The following is a 23,097-nucleotide window of genomic DNA, read 5'->3' on the forward strand; positions in this document are numbered from 1 at the left end:
CAATGGGAGAAAACACCTCAAACACACACATGAAACATTGCATTAGAGTTAGTAATCACAAAAACATGTTAGTGAACCAAAAACACTCAAAATCGTTCCATGCTTCTCTATCCTTAAAGATCCTTAAAATTCAAGGTGGCCCTCACTTGGAAGAGCACTTGATCTCTTAGATGTCAACCTACAGAACGAGATTTAAATGATGATTCTAGGATCAAAATGAATGCAACTAAGATCCTAGTGAATTTCTAAGATGATGATAGGAATGAAAGCTAAAGATGCAAGATGAAAGCTAGTTATGATCAAGATGGTGGAAATGATATGAGGCTAAGTTAATTCCAAATTGAAGATTATGATGAGCTAATTAAGTTAGATGAATATGAAAAAGCATATAATTGATATGATCTAAAACATAATGCAATTAAGCTAAATGCTATGATGTTAATGATAGAAGGCTTGGATGCTTGAAGGTGACCAATGAGTTCCTTTGATAACCTGCAAAAGACTATAATTTTGATGCACACGATTGAGATACTTGAATTGAATAAATGAGCTCCTATTTATAGGTAAAATAGAGAAATAGATGGTTGAGATTGAGTAATCTCAACAAGGGCTAGGATTGAAAGTTATCAATCCATGGGAGAGATTCAATCCAATCCCAAGTTGACAAATGTCACCTTGAGAGGGTTTGAGAGGATGCTAAACAAGCATTAGATGCTAATCAAGCAATTAGGGAAAACCTCAAAGAGTGGCATCATTGGATAATGTCATTAACAAGGGAGGCATGCTATTACCCAAAAGGTAAACTCTTGTGCAACTTGGGAAAATGGTTAAAAGGACAACCATCATGGCTAAGGGGTGTGGGCTTGTAAGAGACATTAAATGCCTTTTGAAGACTTTGGAGGCTAACTTTCTCCAAGAGGAAAACCACTAGTGGTTTATGTAAGAGCCTTACATGTTTGGAAGACTCAACAAGTTAACTTGTTGAAATAGATAAAGTCTTAAATGCATTTTGAAGACTTTCTTCCAAATTTGGAGAAGTGACTCCCCCAAATTTAGGGAAAGGGCATGATTAGGAGATTAGATTTGATTAGGATGGGATTAGGAGGTTTTCTAGAAGAAATTAGGATGCAAGTGGGAGATGTAGGATTTTGCAAGTGGGTGAGGGAAAATAGGTGTTTTAGCAAAATAAAATGATTTAATTTAGCCAAAAGGGATGCAACTTGCATTTGTAGGATTTTGCAAGTGGGGGGATTTACAAATAAATTTTGATTTATTTAAATGCAAAGGGATTTTTCAATCAAATGTGAATTTAATTAAAATGGGAAAAGAGGATAAAGGGAGATTTTTAATTAAATGTGCATTTAATTAAATGGCTTAGATAGAAGAAGGGGATTTAATCAAATTTATAAAATGATTAAAAGGTCAATTAGAAGAATATGGATATTAATTAAAACTTAATATAATTAATTGGAAGAATTAGGGATAATTAAATGAACAAGATTCACTTAATTCATTGTGCAAATTTTAGGTGTCTATAGTACTATAAATCTCATCTCAAATCGTATTGTCATGGATGACGAATTATTTTCAATAAACTCTAATGCCATATAAACCTTCCTAAACATGTCTTCTAGTGAACTTAATCTCAACATTTATTTTGGGAAGCGAAAAAACTTTTAATTCACTAGTGCTATATAATTTCTTGACCACATAAATGTGAGATAAATGCATCTAGTATATTAAATTTTAAATTATAATGATTAAAATTGATTTACCTAATACATCGATAAATATTCAACTCACAATTAAACAAGCAACTACACAATCTACACTTACCAATAAAATGGAAGGTCGTCTATCACAAGAATACATCCCTTATGTATCATCTCTCTTATTCTCTTAAAAAAGTGATGCAGAGTGGGCAACAAGAAGGTAAGAAGACCCAATTCACCCTTCTAAGCCTAGATAAGGCTTATCTCAACCCACAACTAGGGTTCTACACACACACCAATGTACTCAATCAACCATAGCACTTTATAAGGAGGGTTAGGGATATTTAACAACCAAGGAAACTCATCCTATGCCTTTCACCCAAGTTTGAAGACTTCCTACTACACCCGGGTCAAGGAACCCCCAATTAGGCCTATTCCTTGTAACCCTATTGGACCAGTATTTCTCAAATAATTCAAATTTCTCTCAATGATGCCTAGGAAAAAAATATATTTCAGAGTACCCTTTTGGGACTTACATCCAAATCCAAAAGATAGATTTATGACCTTGCTCCAGCACCCCTAATCACCTACTGGGTTTCCAGACCTAATAGGCCTAATTAGGTCTGTTTTCCAAAGCAACTACTTAAGAATGGGTTTTTAGAACCTAACTCACTCCTTGGGAATGTTCCTTAGGTACCTAATGAACCAAAACCACCTTTATAACGGTTCCCAAACACTCCTTAGGTGACTATCTTCTCATTCCTCCTCGAGGCTAGATTAAACACATGATTTTGTTTAACCTAGGGTATGGTGGAAACCACACCAACACTCACTCCCAAATTCTACCCTTTTGTAATCACAATATACACACCCTCAACCTAAATTTTCCAAAGGGCCGTTGAATTCCTCAGTAGGATCTGCAAGTTAGGGTCATGTTTTTGATGAAACCCTATGAACCAGGTCTTTCAGTGATAGTTTTTGGTAAACTGCCCACAACTTACTCCAAAATCCACCAATTTGAGTCAGACCACTTGCATTAGAGCCTGCATTCACACCACAATCCAACCAATTCAAATTTTCATGCCAACCAATCCTTTGTCAGATCGTATAGTGGAAAACTAGTGAAAATGGGCAAAATATGAGTTTTTTATTTATTCAAACCACCAACTTCATACATTCATCATCCAACCTAATCATAGATGATCTCCAAGGCACAAATAGGCCTTCCCCCAATGGCTACAACTGATTTCCAACTAGTTATGACCGTTGAAACTTCTTTGCCAATCGATGGGTAAATGTTGCTTAGCAACTTTTGCAACTTTTTACAATTTTTGACAACTTGTCATATTTGACATTTCAAAGTCCCTAATGGACTTGTAGACCAGCCCTAAACCTAAAAAAAATTAGGACAACCTAAAAAAATACCTCTTTCCTTACATAAACCCATGGTCTGAGTTGGTCACTAGATTTATAAATGACCTAGAGCCAACTGACCTTACAAGAGGTTCTTTATTACATTCATAGGTTCCAAAGATCCACACTGATTCAAAACACCATCCTAGGGTGTAATACCACCTACCAACACACAAAAAACAAACAAACTCCAAAACCAAGAGGTGCCCTGCACCATACCCCCGGGGTTAGAAAAAACTCAAGTCTCTTGAGTTGGCAAATCTGGAACCTTGCATCCAATCTTCTCCAAAGACTGCTCTGTCATCCAGGTTGCATCTTCTAAGGGTTTTTCCTTCCATTGGAACAAATACTCATAGTAAGTATGCCTCCTTGTTTTCTTACTCACCCTCCTGTCAAGCACATGCTCAACTGCAAGCTTAGGTTGTCTAGGTAGGTCTTGTAACATCTTTTCCCTGCTGGAATCATCTGGACCTGCATCACACGCATTAGTAACAGGACCTTTATATGCATAGATATCTGAAACATTAAAAGTGTTAGAGAGACCAATATCGAGTGGGAGATCAATCTTGTAGGCATTGCTACCACACTTTTGAATGATCTTGAAAGGGCCTATCTTCTTCATCATCAACTTGGTGTATTTCTCCTTAGGGAGTCTCTCCTTCTTGAGATGAATCATCACTATATTTCCAACCTTAAACTACAAATCTCTCCTTTTCCTATCTGCTACATGCTTGCACTTGTCTAAGGTTTGTTCTAACCTATCCTTGACTTGTTGATGGATATCCCTCATTACTTCTGCAAAGTCCTTTGCTTGTGCACTTCTTTTGTCCAAATATTTCACATCTCTCAACTCCAATACACCTCTAGGGTGTGACCCATACACTATTTCAAAGGGACTATGACTAGTGCTTCTATTTACTGAGTCATTATAAGCAAATTCTGCTTGAGGAAGTATCGAATCCCATGTAGTTCCTTGATCCTTAGTCAAACACCTTAATAGGTTTCCAAGTGACTTATTGATGACCTCAGTCTGTCCATTAGATTGGGGATGATAAGCTGATGTGAAGGACAAATTGGTACCCAGCCTTCTCCAAAGAGTTCACCAAAAATGCCCAAGAAACTTAGAGTCCATGTCTGAGATGATTGACAGTGGAAAACCATGTAATCTTACAACCTCCTTGAAGAATATACCTACTATATGAGATGCATCATGTCTAGTTTTACAAGGTAGGAAGTGAGCCATTTTTGAAAACCCGTCAACAACTACATAGATGCTATCATGACCTTGTTTAGTCTTTGGGAGTCCTACTACAAAGTCCATGCTGACTGAATCACATGGCTTGTTTGGTATGGGCAAAGGAGTATACAAACCTGCATTTGAACTACTACCCTTGGCCTTTGATAAATCATACAACCTTCCACATATTTTCTGATCTCAGTCTGCATCTTAGGCCAGAAATAGAATCTTCTAACCAACTCAAGGGTTTTGTCAATTCCAAAATGACCTGCCAATCCCCCACAATGCTTCTCTTTCACAATGTTTTCCCTCATGGAACCTTTAGGAATGCAAAGTTGACTTCCCTTGAAAAGTATACCTTCCCGCAGAATAAAATCTAAGAACTCCTTGTGGTACTTGTCACCCATTTCCTGACACACTTGGTATGCTTCTTGGAAATCCTCTTCTCCTTGGTACATATTCTTCATGGAATTAATGCCTATGCTCTCCAACTGAATCTGCTTCACTGTCAAGTTCCTCTTGCTAAGGGCATCAACTACCTTATTTGCTACTCCTTTCCTGTGCTTGGTGGTGAAAGTGAATGCTTGAAGGTATTCCATCCACTTCATATGCCGGTGATTCAACTTGTCCTGCCTATTCAAGAAACTTAGAGCATGGTTATTAGTATAGACTATAAATTCCTTTGGCAACAAATAATGTCTCCATTTCCTCAAGGATTGGACCATTGCATACATCTCTAAGTCACAGGTTGAGTACTTTTGTTTGGCTTCATTCAATTTTTCACTAAAGAAGGCTACTGGTCTACCTTCTTGGCTCAAGATTCCTCCTACTGCCTTGTTACTTGCATCACATTCTATGGTGAAAACCTTATGAAAACTAGGTAAAACCAATATAGGTTGCTCTACTACCCTTCTTTTCAAATACTCAAAGGACTTATCTACCCCCCTTGATAGTATCAATCATAGGTGCACATACACCACTAAAATTCTTAATAAATTTCCTATAGAAGCTTGCAAGACCATGAAAACTCTTTACCTCACTTGCACTCCTAGGTGTAGGCCACTTGAGGATTGCTTCCACCTTGGATGGATCCATCTTGAGGCTGCTCTTGGAGATTAAAAAACTAAGAAACACCAACTCTTCCTTCAGCCTTTCCATTACCAAATCCAAATGTATTAGATGCTCATCCCTATTCTTGCTAAAAATCAGAATATCATCTAAGTATACAACAACAAAATGATTGATAAAAGGTTTCAATACTTCATTCATGAGTCTCATGAATGTTCTAGGAGCATTTGAGAGGCCAAATGGCATAACTAGCCATTCATAAAGTCCTTCATTTGTTTTGAAGGCTGTCTTCCACTCATCTCCCTCTCTTATCCCGATTTGATGGTAACCACCCTTCAAATGCACCTTAGAGTAGTACTTGGCTCCTGGTAGACAGTCCATCAAGCCCTCTATTCGAGGCATAGGGAACCTATACCTGATTGTGATCTTATTTATGGCTCTTGAGTCCATAAATAATCTCCATGTACCTTCTTTCTTAGGAGCCAATACTACAGGGACAACACAAGGGCTAATGCTCTTCCTTACGAACCCTTTTTCTAGCAGCTCATTTACTTGCCTTGCAAGTTATTCATTTTGTTCAAGGGTCAATTTATATGCTGCTTTGTTGGGAAATGTTGAGCCTGGTATAAGGTCAATACAGTGACTCACATCTCTGAAAGGTGGTAGGGTTTCTGGTTTGCTTCCTGCAACTATACCCTTGTATCTTTCCAAGAACTCCTTCACTTCTCTAGGACCTCCAGTTATTTCTTGCACCTTGTCTTCCTCTTTCTTTCTCACTTCTTTTCTTGGCTTCACCACTATGGAAAAGCATGGGGTACCCTTCTCTCTGATTGTATGCATAAACTCCTATTTACCTACTAACATGACACTAGTCACGACATGACTGTCCTTACCATCATCTGGTAGTGGAGTCATAGTGTATTGCACACCATCTTTGGTCAACTTTTAGACATTTTTCCTCCCATCATGTCTTGAGTCTACATCATATTGCCATGGTCTTCTAAGGAGTAAATGCCAAGCACCCATCTCTGCAACATCACACAAGATCTTGTCTCTATATTCACTTATTTGAAAATCAACCCAAACTTTTTCACTTACCAAAGCTTGCTGTTGTTTGCTCAACCAGGAGACTTTGTAGGGGCAGGGATGAGGAAGTTTCTTCAATCCAATCTTGTTGACCATCTCAGTTGAAGCAAGATTATCAGTTGACCCTAAGTCCACAATGACTCTACATACCTTTCCACTTACCTTGCAAGTAGTTCTAAACAATGTCTTCCTTTGTGGTGGCTCCTTGACAGTTGGTACCTTCAAGAGGGTCCTTTGGAACATCAGACACTCCCCTTTCTCTGGATCTGCATGCCTTGAAGGTGAGTTCACACTTTGGGTGTCCTCTTCCTGTGCCAAATGGACTCTTCTTTCTCCACCTTGACTGTTAGAGCCTTTCTTTTCCGGGCATCTAGATGACTGATGGCCAACTTGATTACATGTGAAACACCTTCCGGTGAACACATTGGCTCCTCTACCCCCAAATCTACCTCGGCCATTCGGTCTCCTTCCTCGGAAACTACCCCTATGACTTGGTTCTCCTTCTGATTCCTAATTACTTGACTCTCCTTGTGGTTTAGGAGAGGTTCCTTTTCCACCAAATCTACCTCTTCCTCTAAAGTTTCCTCCTCTTCCTCTACCTTGCTAGTCTCCCTTATTCTTAACTTTTCTTCAATTCTTAGTGCCATCTGATAGCATTTATAATCTGTCTCAGGATTGAAGAGACTTAATTCATCTTGAATGGCATACTTGAGGCCATTCATGTATCTTGTCAACTTTTGCTTCTCATTCTCTGACACCTTTTCTCTTAAGGATTGTTTGTGGAACTCCTCTATGTATCCACTCACATCCAAATCCTTTTGTCTTAGGCTATGCAACTTCTTATGCATTGTCACTTCATAACCCTCAGGTACAAATTTCTTTTTCACCTCTGCAACCATCCTTTTCCATGATGAGATGGGGTTCTTTCCCTCTTCCACTCTCTCATTTTGCAAGAAGTTCCACCAACTAAGGGCAAATCCTTTCATCTTAGACTTAGCGGTCTTCATCTTTGGTTCTCAGGAACATCTTCACACTCAAAGTGATTCTCTAAGGCTTCCAACCAATCCATGACCTCCTCTGGGTTAATCTTCCCAGTAAACACAAGTAGGCTTTCTTTTTCATCTCTGCTACCTACTCTCCCAAGGGCTTCAAGGAAACTTCTTTGATATGCAGGTATCCTTTCTCTTGCCTGCAAAAGGGCATCATCCTCATTCCCTTCTTCTTCTTCTTCTTCTTATACTTCTTCTTCTTCAGAGTCTCCTTTCTTCTTATCAATCTCACCCTTCAACCTATCCAATTCTTTTCTCATCTCTTTGTTGGGTGCCACCTGCTCTCTTACCAACTTAGCCAATTCAACGTTGGTCATCCTTCTTCCATCACTAGTGTCTTCTCCTTCTGAAATTTTGCCAACCTCCTTCTTCCACCCTCATGAACCTTTAAGGATCTGATACCACCAAATGCAGAGTGGGCAACAAGAAGGTAAGAAGACCCAATTCACCCTTCTAAGCCTAGATAAGGCTTATCTCAACCCATAACTAGGGATCTACACACACACACTAATGTACTCAATCAACCATAACACTTTATAAGGAGGGTTAGGGCTATTTGACAACCAAGGACTCATCCTATGCCTTTCACCCAAGTTTGAAGACTTCCTACTATACCCGGGTCAAGGAACCCCCAATTAGGCCTATTCCTTGTAGCCCTATCTGACCGGTATTTCTCAAATAATTCATATTTCCCTCAAAGAATCCTAGGAAAAAATTACATTTCAGAGTAACCATTTGTGACTTACATCACAATCCAAAAGATAGAGTTATGACCTTGCTCCAGCACCCCTAAGCACCTACTGGGTTTGCAGACCTAATAGGCCTAATTAGGTCTGTTTTCCAAAGCAACTACTTAAGAATGGGTTTGTAGAACCTAGCTCACTCCTTGGGCATGTTCCTTAGGTATCTAATGAACCAAAACCACCTTTATACCGGTTCCCAAATACTCCTTAGGTGACTGTCTTCTCATTCCTCCTCGAGGCTAGATTAAACACATGGTTTTGTTTAACCTAGGGTATGGTGGAAACCACACCAAAACTCACTCCCAGATTCCACCCTTTTGTAATCACAATATAAACACCCTCAACCTACATTTCCCAAAGGGCCGTTGAATTCCTCAGTAGGATCTGCAAGTTAGGGTCATGTTTTTGATGAAACCCTATGAATCGAGTCTTTCAGTGACAGTTTTTGGCAAACTGTCCACAACTTACTCCAAACTCCACTAATTCAAGTCAAACCACTTGCATTCACACCACAATCCAACCAATTCAAATTTTCATGCCAACCGATCCTTTGTCAGATTGTATAGTACGGAAAACCAATGAAAATGGGCAAAATTTGAGTATTTTGTTTATTCAAACCACCAACTTCATACATTCATCATCCAACCTACTCATAAATGATCTCCAAGGCACAAATATGCCTTCCCCCGACGGCTACAACTGATTTCCAACTAGTTATGACTGTTGGAACTTCTTTGACAATCGGTGGGTAAATGTTGCTTAGCAACTTTTGCAACTTTTTTCAATTTTTGACAACTTCTCATATTTGACATTCCAAAGTCCCTAATGGACTTGTAGACCAACCCTAAGCCTAAAACAACTTAGGACAACCTAACAACATACCTCCTGCCCTACATGAACCCATGGTCAGAGTTGGTCACTAGGTTTATAAATGACGTAGAGCCAACTGACCTTACAAGAGGTTCTTTATTACATTCATAGGTTCCAAAGATCCACACTGATTCAAAACACCATCCTAGGGTGTAAGACCACCTACCAACACACAAACAACAAACAAACTCCAAAACCAAGAGGTGCCTTGCACCAAAAAGAAAAAGAATATATGAGTATCTCTCTAAGAGGAGGGATGACAGGTACTATAGGGCTCATCTCAAATTTATTTGTTATGGATGATTAAAAAAATTAGTGCACTCTAATGGACTTAGTCTCAAAATGTGCTTTGTAAAACGAAAAAAATAGATTTAATCTCAAAATGTACTTTGCAAAATGAAAAAAATTAGTGCAACATTGTCATATAAAGCTTCCTAAACATGTTTACTAATGGATTGTTATTTTGCTTTTCGAGCTCTGCCCATGTGGTTGTTATTCTACTTTTCAGGCTCTCCTTGCATGATTGTTATTATGCTTTCCGAGCATTGCCTGAGTGACTCCGAGGAGTGACCTCATGTCCTCATATCTTTTTGTGTGAATATGTGTAGTTATATTTAATTAATAGATAAAGACACACTTATTTATAAAAAATAAATGTACTTTGAAAAATGAAGAAAAACTATTAATGTATGATGTGGGAATCATATCTAATTTGAAATGTGAATTAGATGTATCTAACATTTCGGTATTGATTGAATGAATTTGAAATGTGAATTAAATGTATGCACAATTTCATGTGAATGAATGAGTAATTTTTAAAGTCTACAAGGGCTAAAAAATAGTCTACGAGACAACCAACCTTACTCTTTTTTGTCTTTTGCATTTCAATCCTTATCCTATTTAAAGTGACGACGAACTTCCCAAAAATTTCCGTATGAATGAACGAATTTGAAATGTGGATTAAATGCATGTCAAATTTCCGTGTGAGTGAATAAATTTTAAAGTATACGGAGCTACAAAATAGCCTCTAGACAACCAACCTTACTATTTTTTGTCTTTTGCCTTTCAATCCTTTTCTTATTTAAAGTGACGATAGGCTTCCCAAAAATTTCCCTATTTGAAATATGGATTAAATGCATGTCCAATTTCTGTGTGAATGAATAAATTTTAAAATATACGAACTACAAAATAGTCTCTAGCCAACCAACCTTACTATTTTTTGTCTTATGCATTTCAATCCTTTTCTCATTTAAAGTGATGATGAGCTCCTCAACTGTTAAAAAGTCCCCTCATTGAACAAACTGTACCCGAGACAGCTGTCAAGAGCTTTGAGAAAGCCTTCAAATGGATATTTCTTACTTGTTGTGAACGTTAACTATATTATATAAAATGGGTGTAACGTACCCATTTAAAAAGGGTGGGCAAAAGTTAGTTCATCATGGGGACAATCTTCCTGTGGGTGACGCAATGGCTTCTCGCTTTTCCTCGTTGGTACGTAATGGAGGGCCCCTGGGTTGGGGACTTTTTCTGTCTGTGTTGGGTCCCTCTCGGATGGCAGACAAATTTATTAGCCCCACTACCCACAATGAGTCAAAACAGTAGGTACTCAAATTTCGCCAGCGCTTAAATAAGCAGTGGGAATGGTTGAAATTACAAAATCTTGTGGGGGCGTTCAGCTAAAGCGCAATGATAAAAGACGAAGGCGCATCACATCATACAAATTTTGAAGATTTAATTTAGTGATTGCACGGATTGACTCTGCTCTGCTCATCATGCACTGCACTGCGGTTGCGCTTCAAAGAAGAAAGTTCGTGACTGAGATAATTACATACGCATTCAAATTTTACTGTAAATTCATGACCGAGGACTGTTAGATTTAGATTGGGGGGAATAAGCCAGAGGGGCATTTTCATTTTCACTGTAGCAGTGAAGAGAAGGACATTCGCACAGCTCATGACCCGTTTAATTCGCATGACCGTGTATTTAATCTGATGGACCCCTGGAAAATGACTCCCTAACAACTGTCCTACCTAAACCCACTTGTTTCTCACTACATATGCTCCACCTCCTTTTTCATTCATTCATTCACAATTTCTAATCTAAATCTAATTACCTAGGCTTGTTGGGTAAGGAAGGTACTTCTTTGGAATGGGGAGGAGGAAGAGATATGACAGGCATAGAGGAGTTGTACTTGAAAGTTGCAGAATTATGTCCCCTCGCACTGTCCAAGCGTTTGTCCGCTGGGAGAAAGGTTGTTGGCAATTGGGAATGATTTGCTGTGGATTTAATGTGTAACGCTGGTGCTATCCTGCCTGAGCTTGTGGAAAAATGAAGGCCACCAATCTGGGCATATCATCTCCCATGCCTGTGATGTAACAGGGATGTGGGATGACATCTTGACCTTGCAAGACCCAGAGGGTGGTGCGGCTAATCTGCGATTCGTGCGATATCTGTCTCTCAACTATCGCCGTTTCCTCCGCTGCAGAAAGAGTCTATCCCTTCTGAGCTTCAACACATGATTCGGAATCTCTTTCCTTCTCACTAATTGCGCTGCGCCCTTCACTCCCAGTGCAATTCTTTTATATTTATATTTCGTGTAGGACTTTCAGCAATATAAATCTCTTTTTTTTTTTTCTCAAAATCTCTCTAAAAGACTGACAAGTGTCGATCTCTATGGCTTTTATGCTCATCTTGTGGCTTCAAATTGTTGGACAACTGCTTTTATTCGAATTGAATGTGCAAAATAACCTGCAGTTTCATGCCTGTCTTATGGAATTTCATTTAAAGGTTGCATATTTGAAGTGCCTTCTATTTCATGCCTGTCCTATGGAATTTCATTTAACGGTTGCAGATTTGAAGTGCTTCTATTTTATACCGCAGGCAAATTTAAGTGAAATTTCTGATAATAGATTATGTAGTATGGTATGAAATGTTGGCCATCAAAAATATTACACAGTATAAATTGAAAATAAAAAATATAAATATTATGAACTGTGAAAATTATATGATTTAATTTTTTTTCATGTTTTATAAAAAAATAAACAAATCTCTCTGGTTGGTTCACTCTTCTTACTGCTTTAAATTCATATTACAGATATAATAACTGTACATCTATTATCTTTTAGAATTCATAAATTTCTAAATTAAAATTGAATTGTAATTTTTTGGATCAATAATTTGTTTTTATTTTATTCTGTAGATGAGATTGTTTTATTATAAGGAATGAGGATAGAATTGCGCTTCCATACAAATAATTTAGACAACATTTAGTAATTCAATCAAAAAAAGATATCAAAATTACTTATTGTTATCTTAAACTTCCAGAACTTCATTCAAGCTGATCCATTGAACCAATTAATAAAGCATGTATCTGATCATTAATATAAAATTATAAAAAAAATAAAAACTACTATACAATTCTAATCCTAAAACATGTATCAATTGTTAACATATCAATATCTCAATAGATCATACATAATATAACATTTTATGTACATCATAGCATTATTCTTTCCTTTCTTGTATACTCCTATTTTTAGATTGCTATTAAAAAGACATTACATTTTATGTACACCATTATAAAACTGTATTTCTACAAATACAGAAACGATAAGCTCCTCAACACATTTATTTGCACATACAGATGCAGATCGGATTACTTTTAGAAAAACAAATGACTATTTTAATGATTTTCCTTGTTCTGACAAGAGAATAAAGCTAGATATTGAACCTAAAATTTGGGTGGAAATTAGAACTACATAATATATGGGAAAGTCTGACACGCTTTGAACTAACAAGCAACCTATATATTTTAAAATTGGTTACTAGAAAGCTAAAACTTCTATTTGCGAAGAAAATCTATAATCAATCTATAGATCATGCCAAATCTACAGAGAAAAAAAAAAAAAAAAAGGAATTCTGAATTGTAATGCTAATTCACGGCCCCAGAAACCTTTTAGTTTTAGGGTCTCTACTGTAAATGATGTCAGCGCAGTTGATTTTTAATTGCATCGACAGGGACTTTCTTCATAAGTAATGAATCTACCCCATTTTATTTTCTATTTCATGTTGTACTCCTCTCTCGTTTGGATATTAATTAATCATTTCACCTCTGTACCATTTTCATGTTATTTCTGTTGAATTATATGCTTGATAATTGCAACTACCTGCTCATGATCTTTCATCAATTGCAGCTTTATGAGTATTGGATTTGCATTGGGTGGAAAGGTGTCAAAATATCCTCAAATGGCTGAAATGCATCGAGGGACAAGTGATGGACATGAAGAAGCTGTCAATAATTGTAACTTGCAGAAATATAGTTATAGCATTTGTACAGAGGTTAGATGAAGGCTGCTCATTGTCATTTCGGAGCCTTGTACTCCCCCGACACTCATCGACAGCGTCTTTCTCCTTCCCGTGGAAATTGCTACGCTTCAACTAACACTCGTATGCTTCGTCGTTTTCTTAACAAATACACCCACTTGAAAGAGAGATGAGCTTCCTACTGATAAAAAGTTTATTCCTTGCACTGATTACACATTTCCCTTACTTCATTTTGAGCATGGCTATAAAAGTAGACAAATGTAAGTCTACGAGGCTAAACATAGCTTATAGGATAGTCTGTCCAATCAAACCGATTTATGCAAATCAATTATTTTCTTATACAAGTTGGTGATGAGCGACTTCTCAATGTACTCTTTCATGAAAAATTTATACCATGAGCTATCCGTAAAGATATTCACAAACTTATCCCTGCTGTCCTTGAAGGCATCACACTCTAAAATAAAATGCTTTTTAGTTTCCATTTTCCTCGAAGTGCAAAAAATGCACTTTCTTCTCACACTTCTTTTGGCCTTTTCCAACATCGATGTTCAATTTGATATGTCTAGTCTAATCAAATAGTTGTCTATTAAGATTCTTCTTTATCAATTGTTATAGTCAAGTACACTTTGATGTGTAGGCCTTTAGTTAGTTTAGATTAGGCTGCATAATGCAACTCTATACATGGATTAGGTTGCAACATGTAATCTAGTCCACCAAATTTAAAATTCAAATTTCTTACTCATGAACTAAACTTTTTTATAAATTTGATCATTATTCAACCAAACCACACAACAAATACCTTTCATTGAGCAACTATAATTATCTATTTGTAGACAACCCTACATCCTTAGATCTAAATTGAGAATGACTGGATGAGCTTGGAATCACAACTATACAAATAGCATATAAACATAATCAAGTACATCATGTCAACATCCTTAGTTATCGCATCAATTGTTGGCATGCTTGCAAATAAAAAGCCAAAACATATAGATCATTAAAGCCTAACAAAAAATAAGGAGACACGGTATAGATTTGGCAATACAACTTGACTATAGAACATTAGCAAACAAACAACTCCAAGAGAGCATGAAACTAGGATAAGATAATGTATGTAGACTACAAAATAGTGGCTAACAAATAGCTCCAAGATAGTAGGGGACCCAAGTCTAGGCAATCCTCAAACCCAATCTAGATCCCATGAAACCCCTCTTATAAACACAAGAAAGAAAATTTTAGGAGTTAGCTGTACCACTTTAGGAGGACCTCTCCTCTTCTTTTATACCCTAGAATCAATTACACAAAAGGAGCAAGGAGTCGATCCAAACAAAATATTAACTAGTTAAATGAATATAAAAGAATATCACATAGCACATCATATATAGAATTATGGTATCTTTGTATTGCCAATATCAATCAAATACAATCAATTTATCCTTATATCTGGATTTTTACATCATAAACATTTATACTGATTCATGCAAATTCAACCATATATCTTCCTTAAATACCTTCTTACATATATTCTCTTATATGTTCTCTTACATACTCATACTCTATTGTAAATATATCTTTCTCTATACATATATCTAGAGAATGGGACATGGCACATCTATTTTATCCCTATTCTAGATGATGTCTTTTGAATCTAGATATAATGGGACATGACACATTTATTTTATCCCTATTCTAAATTATGTCTTTTGAATCTTGGTTTTGTGAGATTTGTATAGTAAAATGCAATAAGTTCTTTCTCTTACATACTCATACTCTATTGTACATATATCTTTCTCTATACATATATCTAGAGAATGGGACATGACACATCTATTTTATCCCTATTCTAGATGATGTCTTTTGAATCTAGATATAATGGGACACGACACATCTATTTTATCCCTATTCTAGATGATGCCTTTTGAATCTTAGTTTTGTGAGATTTGTATAGTAAAATGCAATAAGTTCTTTTTGTTATACTTTCTTGCCACCATCATCCCCTCTTTCAAAATATTGACTTGTCCTCAAACCAACTCTACTCAGTATTAGTATGATAATGTTTGAGTTAGGATTCATTCACATAGCATTGTACAGTTAGTTCCATCTAAGGTTCCAAGTCTTTTTTTTTTTTTCAATAAAAGTGGATTATTCCACTAAACTTTTTTATTAAATTTTTATTTTATTTTATTTTTTACACAGAATTCAAAGAGCATACCAGAGGAAAGAACCCTGGGAAGAAAACCTTTGGTCACAGCTCATAAAATAAACCTATAGTATCTAGCAGAACAGTTTATACACCCCGTGCAAAACCACATACAAAATGCGGCCACAACACACATAATATTAGTTTTACATAGAGCCCATATAATTTTCAAATGTACAATCCATAGTTTCTTTCAATGGAAGAAGACAAAATTTTCCAAAGCCCTGTGCCAAATCCCATGAGCCAAAAACCTTCCTGCCAAAAAAGAAAGTATCAAAAAACCTTTGGAAAAACACTATTGTATCAAATACCATGAGCTCAAACACTCCTCCAGACAACGAACATGAATACTTGAAATGAAAGGGGAAAGCGGGAATAATTATCATCATAAAATTTTACATCAACACTACTCAAAAAAATCACATCACTATTACTACAAACCTTCCCATACCCTAGAAGGAATTTCCTCAAAACCCACCTCTCGCTGATTAACATTGCTATCAATGGCTAAATTTGCCAAATAATCTGCAATCTTATTAACTTCTCTGTAACAATGGGATAACAAAAAAGATTCAAACAATTATAATTTTTGTAAAATTAGATCAAGTATATACCGCAAATTCCAACAATTTGATTTCTTTTTCATAACACATTGAATAATCACCATAGAATCACCTTCAATTATTAAGTCCTTAATTCCCAAAGAGATTGCCATATCCAATCCAAAAGACAAAGCATGAAATTCCGCATAATTGTTAGTTTTAAAACCAATAGCATGACACTTAGCTCGAATAAAATTTGCATTGTGATCATAAATTACCATGCCTACCCCAGCCGGCCCAGGGTTACCACGAGAGGCCCCATCAAAATTCAATTTAAAGTGCCCCTTCAGAGGAGGTTTCCATCTAGCAGAGCATCTCTTGCCTATTGCATCATTCTTTTTCAAAATTGAACCATGAGAGGGTAAAACTGACAACATCTTCCAAACTCTAGTAACTCTACTATCCCAGTGCGAAAAAGAAGTAAGATTGTCCAAATTCTTATAAATAAACAACAAAGCAACTTCAGAGATTGAAGACTCAATTTTTAATAGAACCTCAGACACAGGAGAACTTGTTTTTTTAAATATCCTATTGTTTCGCTCTAGCCAAATATTCCAAATCACAATAGATGGAGATATGATCCAAAGACATGCATAAAAAGATGAGGCAAACATAAAGGGCCAAGATCTAAAATGGGAAATGAGATTCTTACCAATAACAAAGGATATATTTAACTTCTCAAACAACCACTGCCAACATTCATAAGCATAATCACAATGTAGGAACAAGTGTGAAGAAGATTCCAAATTTTTGTTACAAAGGACACAAGGGAAAACAGTTGTAATACCAAGCCTATCAAGTCGCATACTTGTAAGGACTCTATCCTGAACTGCCAACCAAGCAAAGCCTCCAGCTTTAGGAAGACAAGCCAAATGTCAAACAACTTATAAGGCCAGGATGAGAAATCTTTAGCAACCATAAGAGAGTTGTAACCATCTTTAACAGTGTACTTACCAGAAATATTCTTTGTCCAAATAAGTTCATCCTCAAAATCAGAAAAAAATACAATTATATCCCCCAAAATCTTCTCAAAATCTAATTTCATACTTTGATCAACATCTAAGAAATCAATCGACTTCCATCTAACTAGCTTAAGGGGTCCACTAGTCACAATTTCAAAATAATCTGCTACAAAAATACCCCAAAGGGAGGAAAGAATAGTGATCAGAGGAGACCAATCCCTAATATTCACCAAAGGTGTGTATCCATTCCATACTTCATCCCAAAATTTGACCTTTCTACCATTGTCAACAATCCATGAGAGATGAGGCAAAATAACTGATCTACATTTACAAAGGAAATTCCAAATGGCAGAACCCGAAGGCAAATTTGAGACTTTAAAAATGTAATCTCTTGGTCCATTATTTAAATATTTGGCAAACATAATCTGTGCCCATAAGGAGCTAGGCTTGTCATATAAATTCCAAACCAACTTAGCACCTAAGGCTAAATTCTGATTCTCTAGACTCCAAATTCCTGTTCCCCCAAGTTCCTTAGGCAAACATACCTTATCCCACGCAACTAAAGGGAATTTTTTCTTGCCATCTTTATTATTGTTCCAAAGAAAATCTCTAAGGGTATCCTGTAAACTAACAATAACTGCTTTTGGAGACTTCAAAATAGACATGAGATATATGGGAACAACATTCAAAACAGACTTGATGAGAACAATTTTACCCGCCAAAGTTAACCATTTATGGTTCCATGAGAGAATTCTTTTAGAAATGATCGAAATAATCTTATTCCAAAAACCAATCTTATCCTATTTAACAAAGAAAGGAATCCCAAGGTAAGTACATGGAAGATTTCCAGTCTCAAATCCCCAAAAGGATTGCAACCTATGCTGAACCAGTTGTGATGTATTAAGGAAGAAAATCTTTGATTTATCACCATTCACTTTCTGACCAGAAAATTATGCATAATTTTGTATTATTCCTTTAATCACTTTTGCCTCAACTAACGAAGCATGTCCAAATAACAGAGTATCATCTACAAAGAGACAATGAGAAATACTTTGGGGAATATTATGAATCCTTGTACCTTTCCAAAGCCCCCCCACTTTAGCAGCCCTAATAGCCCAACTAAAGGTTTCAGCTAGGAGAATAAATAAAAAGGGAGAAAGGGGATCTCCCTGTCTCAAACCCCTGGTGGAAGAGAAAAAACCACAAGGAGAACCATTAATTAAAACTGAGAATCTTGCAGAAGAAATACATGCATGAATCCATTTGACCCAGGCTTTGGAAAAACCTAACTTCTCAAGAACAACACATAAAGCCCCCCACTCTACTCTATCATAAGCCTTCATCATGTCTAGTTTAAGTATCATGGCCGGTGTTCTTTGGGTGGAAATAGAATGAAGCACCTCATGTGCTACAATTGCACCCTCTGTCGTCTCCCTTCCAAGAACAAAACCAGCTTGCTCCAATGAAATGATCCTATGTAGAATTTTTGCCAACCTAAGGGAAATTGCCTTCGTAAATATCTTGTACAAAGTGTTACATAAAGCAATGGGGCGGAAGTCAGCAAAAGTCTTAGTATCCTCTTTTTTAGGAATAATTGCAATCATTGTAGTATTAAGTTCTTTTAAAATAGACCTATTTCTCCTAGCTTCCTCGAGAGCCAATAAAACATCATTTCCCACAAAATCCCAACATTTCTGAAAAAATAAAGGAGTAAAACCATCTGGTCCCGGAGCTTTATTCAGATTCATGGCAAAGACAACACTCTTAACTTCTTCTAAGGAAAAGGGAGACATCAACATCTTATTGTCTTCCAAAGATACTAAAGGAGGAATATTAGATATAATATCATTGCTGAGATTTCCATTTTCCGAAGATAATAATGACTTAAATAACCTAACTGCCTCTGAAGCAATATCCTCTAGCTCTGTCAATAAATTCTCATTCTGACACTGAATACAAGATATCCTATTCTTACATCTTTTAATCTTAGTTGAAGAATGAATTATTTTTTGTGTTCTTATCACCATCTGAAAGCCATAACTCTCTAGATTTCTGCCTCCAATAGATTTCCTCTCTAGCTACACCTCCTCAAGCTATAAGTTTAGTGACTTCAATTCATCAAAAACTTGTGGCACCATACCATGTTGAAGCACATGAGTATTAAGACACTCAATCATATCTTGAATCCTTTGTTTCTCCTAAAAAATGTTCCGAGTCTTATTGCTCTGGATTCTAAAATGTCATTAATTTGATAAGAGCCCAACCATTTGAATTTGAATTTTCCTTGTTTCTTAAATTTGTTGTCATAGAGTAGGACCATATCGTTGAGCTTGAATTGTTTAGATTCAATATTTTGGGCGTGCCACAACTTTTGCCTCCTTTGTTTTGTTAAGAGATGGTATTCGTCATGGACACGACTTAAGACGATGCAGACCCACTCTTCTTGCACACTGAAGTTTGGGAACTTCCTCTAGACATCCAATCTTTTCTCTGCTATCTTGCTATATTGTGGCACGTACCTTTGTGTGTCTGGTTGTAGTAGGGTGTGTCTTAGAACTTTAAACTTGGCATGATAGATCTTTGTTGAGGGTGTGTGGATATACTTGTGGATAACTTCGATGTAGATTACATCCTCAAGCACCTTTGAAAACGCTCCCGTCAGGTTTGTTTCCATTACTTTATAGGGGAATTTATTGTATTTTGTGTGGGCTTTCTAAGAGATATCAACAGGAGTAGGGGTGACCGTTGTGGATAACTAGAATGTTTCAATGGAATGCTTGTATTTGCTAAGGTTTCTCAGTGAAAAGGGATATCTGACTGCACGAGAATAGCTAAGCTATGCATGAGAACAAGTAAGTGTTAGTGACAATTGCACTGTGTATTTATAGATTAAGCTAGGAGACTGCAATAAATGTTGTAGCCGTTTCCCATGTTCCCCAGGTTTTTTTTCCTGTTATTCTTCTATGGCTCTTTTTCGGCGAGTTGTTTCTACTTATTGCCTTATCTATGATACGCTTTAGTGCACTTAGTTAATTGTATGATCTATCATGTGTTAATTTATGATCTATAATGTGTTCAGTTATATTTTCAAATATACTTTTTCAATCCTTTATTTTTGTTCTTAGGGTTCGATTGAGGAAGTGGGTGTTCAAACTCAGATTTAATCGGCACTTGGCAATAGCTTAAGTTTGATAAGACTTGATAATGACTTTTCCTTTTATTTATTATTAATTTTCTATTACGGCCTGCGTATGATCTTAGTTTTCCAGTTATTGATGGTTTCTGGTATGATTTTGGGGTTTTTTTTTCTTTTTTTTTTTTTTTTTAAAAAATAAATTTGGGTTAATTTTGGTAGTTTGTGGAGAGTTTTATATCCAACTATGTATCATAAATGCTCTCTAAAATCTATAATTTTTATGAGAGGTTAGTTCATGTTCACCTTATATCTATGTGTCAAGAACTTATTCATTGTTTATGATATCATTGTAACTATTCAATTCAATCTCATAAGAGCTATTTGGGTCTTCTTCTTCTTCTTCTTCTTCTATGATGGGTAGCCTTGATATAAAATGCATATTTCTTGGGTCTTCTCCATCCCATTCTTGTACAACTTCTTCAATGTATGTTCTATCTTCCCTTTCTCCTAATGGAATGTGTACTAATATGTTATCATCTGCAAAAGAGATTTCTTCCTTCCTTGAATCTATAATTCCATTAGAATTAACAAACCATTTGAGGCCTAACAGTGCTTTGAGAGTATTAGAGGGCTCCTCCATTTTATCACCTCAAAGTCTATTGGATGTTTAAGGCCTTGAATATTGACTTCTACATTCTCCAAATTCCCAATATTTCCATGCTAGATCTATCTGCCAAATTTATGTTCATTAGGGTTTTGACCAACTTTGTGACCTGATCTCTCCCAAGTAGTTGTCAGGGTAATATTAAGGTCTGCACCAAAATCCACCATAACATGTTTAACTTTAGCCTCATTGAAATGTGCAATGATTAATAGAGTTTCATTCTTCTAATTCTAATCCTCTATGGTTTGACGAACTTGTTGTTTTTTTCTTATTCTAATATTTTGCTAATTGTTTTAACTTTATTAGTAGATCCTTTTGTTGGGCCAAAGATGCCAAAATTTTCACCATCATCACTTCTTCTTTTGAAAATAGGCCACATCATCATTATGTTGTTGTATAATCTATTATTTTGCTTTCTTTGCAAGCCTATCATGTTGACGCTTGCTAGGATAGAAGTAATCGTACTCTTCTTATAATCTAGATTCCTTGCTCACTTCTTCATTTTCTTTCTACTTATTCCTACTAGAATCAATACCTTGTCGAGTGAGGATTGTGGCTTTGTTCTTATTATTACTAGAATTCTTCTTCTTAGTGGTCCGCATCAATTGTTTAGCTCCAAAATACTCCTCATTTGGTGTATTGAAGGACAAATTGTCCATTCTTTGGCAACATCTTACCCCTTACAACTTGGAACTATTCTTATCACTCTTGCTCTTTTATGTCCTTGCAGTCATCACTTCTTGATTGTGGTGTCACATTTTGAAAATATTTTTGTGCTTTGTCACATTTGAATATATCATGTGAATCATCTCCACAAAATGCACAATTCTTTAAATTCTTCTTTCTCTAACATTCAACGGAAAAATGTCCTACTTTTCCACAGTTATAACATGTTTTGTTATTCCTTTGGCGTTCATTTCCAACATGTCCTCTTCCACCTCTATAATTAGACTGACTATTATCTTCTATATAACCTTACAGAGGGTTATTCTGCAATGCATATGCTTTTATGTCATTTCTCCATGGTGGTTGCATGTATCCTACATCATTGACATATAATGGGCATTTTGCAAAGCCTTTAACATAAGCCATGTTTCGGTCTATCTCCCCATCACAATCATGATTTAGTGGGCATCTAGGATCAGGGTGATTTGAAGTATTTTGGACTTGAAATTGATTGGTAGGGAAATTCTTGGTAAGATGGCTATCCCATTCACAACAAGTTCCACAATATAATGAATATAGTTTGAACGGTACTATTTTCAGTTCTACTTATAATGCAATCATTGTTCTTTCTCCTTGGACCTTAGGACAATCATCTTGGACATGGCTTTCTCTTGAACAATACATTCACCATACCTCCTTAGATTCATTTGCTTCTCCCCTTGCCAAAATACCATTATGTATTCTTAGTTGTTCTACAACCAGTTGTAACTTCTCAAGGGTCTCCTTCGTTTCGTCCTTATTTGATTTGTGTCAGGTTTGGGCCTTTGTGTGCTAGGCCATTGTGACAAGATCCATATAAGTATCAAATATTCTACCATGCCACTTTGATGTCTTTCTGCAATTAGAGATGAACCATTCAATCTTTTGTCCTCTTATAAAAAGTTCTTCCAATTTTTAATTGACCTCCTTAACCCTCTTATCATAGACTTTAATAGATTCATCTTCCTTTTAAAAATTGATCCAGGCTCATTTTTCTTACACTCTCTACAGGGATATCCAGAATATAAAAGTTTGCTAGAAAGTCTTGCTTTAACTTCATCCCAAGTTTTCTTATGTTTCATGTAGGTCTTCCTATACCAATCGAGTAACTCCTTCCACAAGGAAGATGCAAAGTCTAGTAGCTTCAACTTATCCTCCTCGATGTCCTGTCTTGCCCAAAGGGATTCTAGTAAGAATATGAGCTCGTGGACTCTGTTGTGTCTTTTCCAAATACCACTAGTTTGATAGAGGAATTTTAAATTGTAATTCACGGTCCAAGAATCCTTTTAGTTACGTTTTAATTAACACCACAAAACATGATTAAATT

This window comes from Cryptomeria japonica, chromosome 10 (genome assembly GCF_030272615.1).
Source record: "Cryptomeria japonica chromosome 10, Sugi_1.0, whole genome shotgun sequence".
In the NCBI taxonomy this organism is placed as follows: Eukaryota; Viridiplantae; Streptophyta; class Pinopsida; order Cupressales; family Cupressaceae; genus Cryptomeria; species Cryptomeria japonica.